The sequence below is a fragment of the Diceros bicornis genome, chromosome X (assembly GCF_020826845.1).
Source record: "Diceros bicornis minor isolate mBicDic1 chromosome X, mDicBic1.mat.cur, whole genome shotgun sequence".
NCBI classification, from domain to species: domain Eukaryota; kingdom Metazoa; phylum Chordata; class Mammalia; order Perissodactyla; family Rhinocerotidae; genus Diceros; species Diceros bicornis.
The window spans coordinates 3,665,976-3,676,719 of record NC_080781.1 but is presented as its reverse complement, the minus strand read 5'-3'; positions in this window follow the sequence as shown (position 1 = coordinate 3,676,719).

Sequence of the window (10,744 nt, the reverse complement as noted above, 5' to 3'; positions counted from 1 at the left end):
TAAGAAGACACTGAGACCCAGGAAAGAGCAACAATTTGGCTGGTTACATCCTGAATAATAATATGTGCAGACAAAACGTGAATCCAAGCCTTCATCCTGAGGTAAACACATCCACTCATGATGTTGTCTATAGGCACATGTTTGCTTTGGTGTAGTTAATTAGTAGCGTGAGGATGTGCAGGCTTGTAAATTTGCTGTTTGTTGAGCTGTCTGGAGTCCCAACTCAAAGCTGCATTTATATTGCATTTGAAAAACAAGTAGCTAAGAGTTGGGTATATTGGAATTCCCTTTAGTGTTGAAAAGTAACTACGTGTTTTTGGTAACAAAACATATTGCTGAATTTGTATTATCCCTTTTAGATTGTCTTAACTAAGAGGAGGGAGATTCACTAGATACTCCTTTTATTATTCTGGATGGATAGATAGAGTATTATATCATCCAGGATTAATTCATAAAAGAATGAGGTGTGAATGGAGAGCTCTCCCATGCAGAAAAATTACAAATAATTTATGTCAATACTCTGCCTTCAAGCAGATGGAGCACAACTCCTCGATCCTAAGAGTAGTTTGTGCATCGTAACTTCTTTCCAAAGAGAACTGTATGTTAAGGGGGTAACAGAGTATCTTTACAGTGGAACAACTGGAAAACAAGACCTCAGCCTGGTATTCAAGGTTAACGTCAACAACGATAAGTCATATTGATGATGTGATGAGCATGGCAACTCACCTATGTGGTCTTCCTCCCCAAAGTGATAGCTCCAGTATAATCATGAGAATAACAACAGACAAAGCCCAACTGAGGGACATGCCACCAAATATCTGATCACTACTCCTCAAAACTGTAGAGGTCATGAAAAACAAGGAAAATCTGAGAAACAGCCAAGATATTGTCTGGCTGCATGGTGAGTAGAGGAACTCCCAGGATTTCACTGCCAAGGGATATAAATAGAGTCTCTACCCGCAGAAGCTGTGGACCAATCTCTCTGCTCCACCTGAGGCGTGAGCATGCATGTTGAGGGACCATATCAGAGTTTACACTGGACTTTCAGATGCTGTGGTGTGTATTTAGTGATATGCCCCCTTTTAAAAAATTTTTCCTCAAAGAGAAAATCTTCACTCCTAGCTCTGTCAAGTCCCTGTAACTTTCCTAACTAACCCTAAACATGATATAAGGTTCTGAAGACTGCTCTCCAAAAAGATAGTTAGTTGTACAGAGAATTAGGGTCCTGTGAAGCGATATAAAATATTTCTCTTTAGTTTCACATATCCATTAGAAGTCCCCTGGGTCATTTGGCTATGTTTTCACTTTTAGAGACCCCAGCTTATCCTCACAGCTAGAAAAGCACGTTGGTCATTAAACCACAAAGTTAAATGTCATCTGATAAGAGAACCTACAGATGTCATTTTGTCCAGAAGGCTGGTACCATACATCTATCACATCTTCCTATGCTAGTGGACCTAGTAATTCTCATTGTCCATGAGGCTGTAGGACACCACCTCTCAGTAAAGCTGAAGGCAGAGACACCCTGAGACACCTTAATCTGTAATATAGCAATCTCCTCGATGAGCCTCTGACCTCATCTCTGCATCTTAGATCCCCCTCCTGAAGAGGTCAGGCAATACCAATTTCCTGGTGTTTATTTCTCAGCTCTCATATTTAAACTCAGTTTGATGTCAGTGTTCAAAGTTCAATTGTCTCTTTGCTAGTCCTAAAGGAAGTTATTTGCAACTGTCTGATATTAAGCAATATTTTATTCATCAGTTTTATTAGCTACATCAAAATAGGGCCATTAGTAAGCTGGAATCATAAATTCCAAAGATGATCAAATAAACTCTCTGCTTTAAATATTCTACTAGCAGAGAAGGGAGCTTTAAACACTGAGGCATGCGTATGCATTTTAAAAACCTAGGTATTTATAGCTGCTCTCAATATGACCAGAATCAGGAGAGGCAAGCAAAAATTGTCTAATCCCAGAAATCTGCCAGCTTGAAGTGAATGAGTTGCAGAAGTATTCCCTATGATCCACAACCTGGGGCTTTATTCTAATTATGCTCCAAAGAAAAGAAGGCAATTTCAAACTCTGTGTGATGACGCTCAGAGCAACTTTGCTGAAGCAAGTTTGGATGTTAGCAAGCCTGAGCATTGGGCACTCAACTTACTTTTTGGACAGTGGATTCAATATCTATTTTGGAAAACTGCCCTCAAGAAGGACTTATGCCAGGTGCAATTTTATATCTATATGTCTCATTAAAACTAAACAGTCACCCCATGCAATGCTCATCAGAGAGTCTCCTTGGGTCCAACAATCATTCCAATTCATAACACCAGGCTATGTTTTGAAATATAGTGTATTAATAGAAAATTTGAGGTACAATAAGGAAAACACATCAGGAGACAACTGCTATTGAAAAGAGAGTTTGTTCCTCACAGTTCCCAACAGGAGGGGGCTCATCACGCCATGCAGGGCCACCTGCCGAAGCACCAGAGCTGGTGAGGAGGCAAAAGGAGGGGAGTATCTGTGGACAAGAGCCTTTATTGTGGTTTCTGCAGGAAGGAATGGGTGAGGCAGGTAACCAGGCTTATGATGGGGGAGTTTGAAAACTCCTATGGGCTCTAGGATTAGGAGAGATTAGGGCAGGCAGATAGTGGCCCCAAGCATGAGACCCTAATAAAGGAGGTGGTTGGGGTGTAGGCTTTGGATTGGTTGGTCTGCATTTGAGAAGTATACTCTTGGGTGAGTTGTTTACCATCTCTAGGAATTGGCTAACCCCGGAAGGGCCAGTTCCTCTAGGGTCAGCAAAGACCCCAAGATGTCAAAGCATCAGAGAATAAAAGTCCTGGTTAATACAGACTATACATGTCATCACTTTGCTCAGATAAACAAGACGGGGCCACAGCTCACCCATGGGCATCATCACAGCATCTCCCTCCCAGCTTAGAAGGTACCTCCTACCCCACAGGAACCATCGCCCCCTGTAACAATCCTACTGGTGTGGACCACAGGGTCCCAGCAGGGAACCCACCTAGTATTGGAGTCAGACACTCAAGAGAACACAAAACACATGGCTGCCTCTGGGGTACTTCTTCTTCTTCCAAGCCAAGGCAGCGTTCCAATCAGGTGTCTTTTTTACAAAGAGGAGGTAGCTGATTCATACAGTTGTCATTCTACATTTGTCAAGTTTCCAAGGGAACCAGTTCACACGTTAACTGAGGATCCAGTTCATCACACGGGAAGAGTGCTTTGTAACCTTTCTATTCATATCCTGTAAGACAAATGATCATGAAAGCCACATCACTGATGAGGAAATGACGCCTGAGAAGAGCAAAAAGGAGGCTCAGTCATATTATGTGAAAGTATGTGAGTCATATCATGTGAGTTTTATGGAGATAGTGTTGCTTATATTTGTTTAGTCATTGTACTGTATCGAGATTTCCTATGGCCAATTCATTAGGATAATAACAATAATAGCAACACTTACATAGAGCTTACTAGATGCCAGGCCCTCTATACATAGTAACTCATTTGATAGTCACACACACAGTTCTCTGAGGGAGCACTTATTACTTTTTCCATGTAACAATATATATACATGCCATGAAAATATCAAGGGAGACAACTGAGCAGATTTCACTCAATTTGGTGGAGTAGACATAGAATAAACAATGAATAGTTTAAATATGAGTGTTGCAAAAATATGAAATTAACAAGAATGGGATCCCAGATCCAAGACATTTTCCTTAAATGAAAATGTCATTTTAATCTCATTGAGTGAAAATATCTATCACATATTAATGAAAACAAATAGCTCAGTAATAACATGGATTTGGAAATTTTGTCCTTTAAATAAATTAATCAGTTTTATGTCAACTAACCACCTTGTAGCTTTGAATTCCCAAACTATTTATTAGGCATCTATATAGACATAAAATTTAAGAATACTAAATTATTTTGTCAAAATTGAAATAAAAATTAAAAAATAACTTCAAAGATCGTAAGATTAGGATTTAAAAATACACAGTGGATTAAAGTTATCCCAAACATTCGTTTTTATTAGATGGAAAGTAATTCACCTTTGTAAAATTGCAGATTGTCAGTAAAATGGTTAAATGGTGTAGCAGAAACAAATATCTAAAGACCAGAAATAAGTAAGAAATGTGCATCCATTTAAAATAGGATGGTGTAATGTCTATAAATGACCACTACCCCACTTCTGACTCTGTGAATCGTCCTGCTACCATTCACAGCTGTCTTTAGGGATCAAGCTGCAGATAGTCTTTATGAGATGTGTGTGTGTCCATAACTGCAGAAGTGCCTCTTTATAGGTGAGGTTAGAACTATAGCGCTACATGACTTCTTCAATACTCTGACAAAGATGTGTCAGAGTATGCACAAATCACAAGCCTAGGTTATAATGTAGAATGTATATCAGGAAAATTAATATGATAGGTAGAGGAAGAGAAGTCTTGAGTGTCGCATGTCATTTGCTTTTTTTTGTTTGTTTGTTTATTGCGGTAACGTTGGTTTATAACATTGTATAAATTTCAGGTGTACATCATTAGACTTCTATTTCTGCATGGATTACATCATGTTCTCATGTTCACCATCCAAATACTAATTAACAATCCATCACCACACACATGTGCTGAATTTCACCCTCCCTTTCACCCTCCTCCCGCCCCCCATCCCCTCTGGTAACCACCAATCCAATCTCTGTCTCTATGTGTTTGTCTGTTGTTGTTATTATCTATTACTTAATGAGTGAGATCATACGGTAATTGACCTTCCCCCTTTGACCTATTTCGCTTTGCATAATACCCTCAATGTCCATCCATGTTGTCACAAATGGCGGATTTGATCGTTTCTTATGGCTGAGTACTATTCCATTGTGTATATATACCACATCTTCTTTATCCATTTGTCCATGTGGTATATATACACAATGGAATACTACTCAGCCATTTGCTTTTTACATTTCTGCTTTCTTAGATCTTTGCTGATCTCCTTAATGAAGTTTTTTTCTGTTTGTTTTCTTCCAAAAACAAATCAAACCTTGTATTTTTCCCTCCCTCTTTCTCCCTTCTCCCATCCCTCCCTCCTTCCCTCTCTTCCTTCCTTCCTTCTTCCCTTCCTTCCTTCTCTTCCTCCCTCTGTCCTGTCTGTTTAGATTTTTCTCATTTAAAATCAATTTGCTAAATGGACTGACATTTGTATCTCTGAGAAAATAACAGTTTGGGGTAAACATTGTTTTATATAATAAGTACAGTGCAACATATTAAAATTAAGTAATACATTGCCAAAACCAGTAAAGTAAATAAGTGTTAAATGGATGGATTGAGTTTTTACATCGTGCTAATCACTATCATGCCATTTAATTAAAGATTAGAAGTAATTACTATACTTGCAGCTTTAAAAAAGAAATTATATGGCTGCCTATATTTTTCAGTGCCTGACCACATAATAATGATGATAGACCTTCTTCTTTTTTTTTTTCTTTTTCTCTTCATTTGTATTCCTAACTTTATTCTGTAAGGGAACAAAGAAAAATGATTAAACTCCAACCAGCCTTGTGAAACATATATTAAAGGTCTAGAATAGAGTCTGGAGGGAAAAGGTGTTTGAAGGTATCTGTCAATGAAGTGTTGGTTTCCCATTTGTCATAATTGTTCGGAACAGGAGTTGACTATACACAGAGAACCAGCACATGAAAATGATCTGGCCTATCAGCGGACTGCTGAATGGTTCAGAATTCAGGTTTATTTAAGGGATATCATGAAACGCTTTCTCCAAGATCATGTAAAAGTACCACTTCAAGTATTTATTTATGTAGTAAACAAATGGCAAATTCAGCAAGTCAGAAAATTCTAGGTCAAAGAAAGAAAAATGGAGAAAAAAAAATGCTATGCCAAAGACCCAAACTTCCCCAAATCCATGACTTGTGATGATCCAGGCAAAAGCTGCCTTCTGAGGACCTCAGCTGATTCTCAGGGCCCTTCACCTCACTTGTAATTTGTAGCCAGTATTTGGTGGAAGTCTTCCCTCAGCTTGGTCTCTGTAAAAGAGGGAATTACATTTATCCCGCTGATTTGGACGTGGACGCCAAATAAATGATGAAACTCGCTCCATGAGAGAGGGGCTGCTTTTCTGATTTCAAAGCTAAAATTATACCCTCTAAGACTAAACATTTTAGGTGTTGGTAACCTAGGCAGATCTTATCAGGCTAATTAAAACAAGAAGTAACCAAAATTAAATGAGAGGAAAGAGAGAAAAAAATAAGGATTGGCGTAAGTGTTCTAGGTCCATGTTTCCTGACACTCACTCCACTGAGAAACTAAAATAAATTTTGTTTTGTGAATTCCTACCTGCATTTAAAGGACAGAACATTCATATACAAAAAGAATGCATATATACTTAAATCATATCCTCTAACAATTTTTCTATTGGATTAGTTTATAAAAATTTCCTTGAATGTTAATATTATTTATCCATTTTCTTTTATATCTATGACAAACATTTTATTCTAAGTGAGGGGTCAACCAACTGCGACACATTTTTTATAAATAAAGTTTCATTGAAACACAACTCTACCCTTTCTTTTACATATTATTCGTGGTAGTTTTGAGGTTATAATGCCAGAATTTTATTGCTACAGGAACCATATGTCCAACAAATTCTAAAATATTTAACATCTAGCCCTTTACAAAAAAACTACCCAACCCTTATTAGGGTGTCATATTTGGTTTTGAATTTAATTTGGGGTCTTTTGCCAGGAATAAATTAGTTTTTATGTAGTTACGTAAATTAATTATTTTTCTTTATGGCTTCTGATATTTCTCTTTTGATTATCAAGGCCTATCCAAATATGATTACCTACACATTACACATATTATTGTTAATTATATATTCTTATTTGCTTTGTTCATATGTAGGCATAAATATTCACGGGTTTGGCTTTTATGTTAAAGGCATTCTGCCCGTGGAGATTTTATATATATAATTCATCATATTTATTTATATTTCATGATATACACGTGTGTGTGTGTGTATATACATATACAAAATCATTACTCTATATTATAATATTGCTGATCCTGGTGAATAGTATAAACAAAAATAAACTAACAGAGTAAAGATTGGAAGGAAGAGTTAAAACAGCCATTAGTTGCAGAAGATGTGATCACCTATGAGAGAGAGAAAAAATATGACTCAGATTTAATAAGGCAACCCAGCAAGATTACTAGTTAAAATATAAACTTAGAAGATTTAATTTAAAATTCAGTAATGTTTTTGTATTCCACAATAATGAACTTCTAAGTATAATGCAAATAATATTCATTGCAATATCAATTTAAAAGAATTAAAAATCTGGGAATTAACTTATCTAAGAACATACAAGGTCAACAAACGAAAACAAACTAATAAAGATGATTATCTGGATCTTGGAAAGCATGACTAACATTTTAGTATAAATTATGCTCCAAATTTAATCATGCTATCAAAGAAATGCCAATCAAAATTCCCATTCGTTCTTAGAAACTCCGCTAACATGTCCTGAAGTTTATATGGATAATAAAAAGTATAGAATAGCTAAGTCAACGCTAAAAAGTAAGAATGAGTAGAGCTGACTGTCTTACCAGATAAATATTTTACAAAGCCGCAAATGTTAATGGTCCAAGGATTGGACATGGACCAATAGAGTAGTACGGGATTGGCAAAAGGATGACTATATGGCAGCTTAATAAACAGTTCATTTGGTGTCATAGTTCAAGGCAAAAAGACTGTTTAGTGTACGGCACTAGAAAAACTAGCTCTCTCTATGTAAGAAATAATAGTGCATCTTTCTCCTTGTCCATATACAAAGTTCAATTCTAGATTGACAAATCTAGGTGTGAAAAGTAAAGATTATGAATTAGTAGAAGAAAATATAGGAAAACATCCACGTGGTTTAGGGTTGTAGAAGCATTTCTTTTTAAAAAAATGCGGAGTATAGAAGAAGAAAACTGATGAATATTTTTACCATCAAAACATAGGATAAATATGGATAAAAGTAAAAGAATCGATCAATTGAAAGAACATTTTTACAATGTCTAATCTCACAACCAAGAAAATAATATCTAGATATATAAAAAATTCCTGCAAATTTATAAGAAAGATACAGTGTCCAGAATAATTACTGGCAAAAGAATGAATGGGCAAATAATAGGAGAAGAAATCCAAAATGCATACTTTGAGGGGATAAATCTAGAATGTATTGATAGCGCTCTTATGTCCCTGGGCTCAGAATTAGACTTGCTAATGTGTACACCAAATTGTTTACTTGACTTGTTGAATGAGTTCAGAAAGAAATATGTATTCTTCAGTTTTGATTTCTAATATGGTAACTATTAAGAGATATAACCCTAACACAAAGAAAAGGTTTTTGTTTTGTCATGAATAATTTTGAGTTAAAATATTTTAAAAAATTCATAACCACTGATTATCTCTAGCTATCTAACATGTATCTATCATCTATCTATTTGCATATATACATATGTAGATATACATAAATTTGCCTTTAGAATCTGCATAAAAGCTTATGTGTTGGCAATTATATTTATAATGTAATGATGGGAGGAAATATATATGATGGAACAGAACATGGGCTTTGGATTCCTTTTCTTGTTTCTACATCACAGCTTTGTCACTAAGGTATGATTTTGGATAAATTACTCAATATCTCTGGGCCCGTCTCTTCTCTGTAAAAGTGTAATACTATTTTCATAATACTATCAAAATTTTATAAGGATGAAATTATTTAACCTATTTATAACAACCAGAATAATATATGAAAATTTTCACTAGTATCACATGAATGATGAAATGCTGGTAAAGTAAATCCTAGATCTGTTTTAATACCATAAAATAAAATTCACCAGCACATGAAATTAAAATGTAGCAGACCAAAAACAGGGCAAGGAGCTACACTACAAAGCATGTTTTCTTCTTACTGTAATATTTTGTCACAATGTTACACCAAAATTTTCTATATTCGTCTCATTCTCTATATCCCTCCCAGACCAGCTATTTCCATTTCTCTAATCCACATATTTGGATGTAATATAATAGTCATTTTATATTTTCTGGTTGTAGCTGCTACACAGAATTCAATTTAGTGAGCTCGTTTTCAGAAATGAGGAAAGAAAGAAGGGAAGGAAGGAAGGGAGGGAAGAAAGAGAAAGAGACTGAGAGAAAAGAAGAAGGAAGGAAAGAGCAAGGGACAGGAGGGAAAGAACACAAGAGCAGGAGAGGAGAGGAGAGGGAAAAAATATTCCATATTATCTGCTCCTGGCACATCTAAGGAGACAGAATATGCCATCCTTGATGAATAGAAGGCATGCAAGGAGATATTCGTAACGGTTTCCAGTAAATGTTACAGCACAGACTTTAGAGTTAAAAATTTGGATTTTTTTAACCCATTTTGAGTTACTTTTTGTGTATCGTGTAAGATAATGGTCCACTTTCATTCTTTTGCATGTGGCTGTCCAGTTTCCCAACACCATTTATTGAAGAGACTTCCATTTCTCCATTGGATGTTCTTGGCTTCTTGGTTGAAGATTAACTGTCCATAGAAGTTTTATTTCTGGGGTCCCAGTTCGGTTCCATTGATCTGTGTTTCTGTTTTTCTGCCAGTACCATGCTGTTTAATTACTATTGCTTTGTAGTATATTTTGAATTTAGAGAGTGCAGTACCTCCAGCTTTGTTCTTTTTTCTCAGGCTTGCTTTGGCTATTTGAAGTCTTTTTTCCTTCCATGTAAATTTTAGGATTCTTTGTTCTGTTTCCATTAAAAGTGTCATTGCGATTCGGTTTGAGATTGCATTGAGTCTGTAGATTACTTTACATAGTATGGACATTTTAACGATGTTTATTCTTCCAGTCCACAAGCACAGAATATCTTTCCATTTCTTTATGTGTTGAATTTCATTCAATAATGTCTTATAGCTTCCAGTGTATAACTACACTGTCTTTTACCTCCTTGGTGAAATTTATTCCTAGGTGTTTTATTCTTTTTGCTGTGATTGTAAATGGGATTGTCTTCTTGATTTCTCTTTCCTCTAGTTCATTGTTAGTGTATAGAAATGCAACTGATTTTTGTATGTTGATTTCTCTGAAACTTTTCTATATTCATTAATTATTTCTGATAGGTTTTTGGTGGATTCTTTAGGTTTTTCTATATATAGAATCATGTCATCCACAAATAGTGACAGTTTTACTTCTTCCTTTCCAATTTGTATCTCTTTTATTTCTTTTTCTTGCCTAATTGCTCTAGCCAGGACTTCCAGTACTATGTGCAATAGAAGTGGTGAGACTAGGCATCCTTGCCTTGTTCCTATTCTTAGAGGTTACCAGAGAAGAAGGGGGTGGGGGGAGGGTGGAAGGGGTTAAGAGACACATATGTATGGTAATGGAAGGAAACTAGACTTTTGGTGGTGAACATGATGCAGTCTATACAGAAGCCGAAATATAATAACGTACACTTGAAATTTACACAATATTAAAAACCAACGTGATCTCGATAAAATATATTTTTTTTAAAGTTTGGATAAAAAATTTTTTTTATCAAAGTGGCATTGGTAAACCAATGTTTACCAATAAACATTGGTATATATATAAACCATATAATGTTTATAACATTATATAAATTTCAAGTGTACATCATTATATTTTGACTTCAGTGTAGACTGCATTGTATTCGCCATCAATAGTC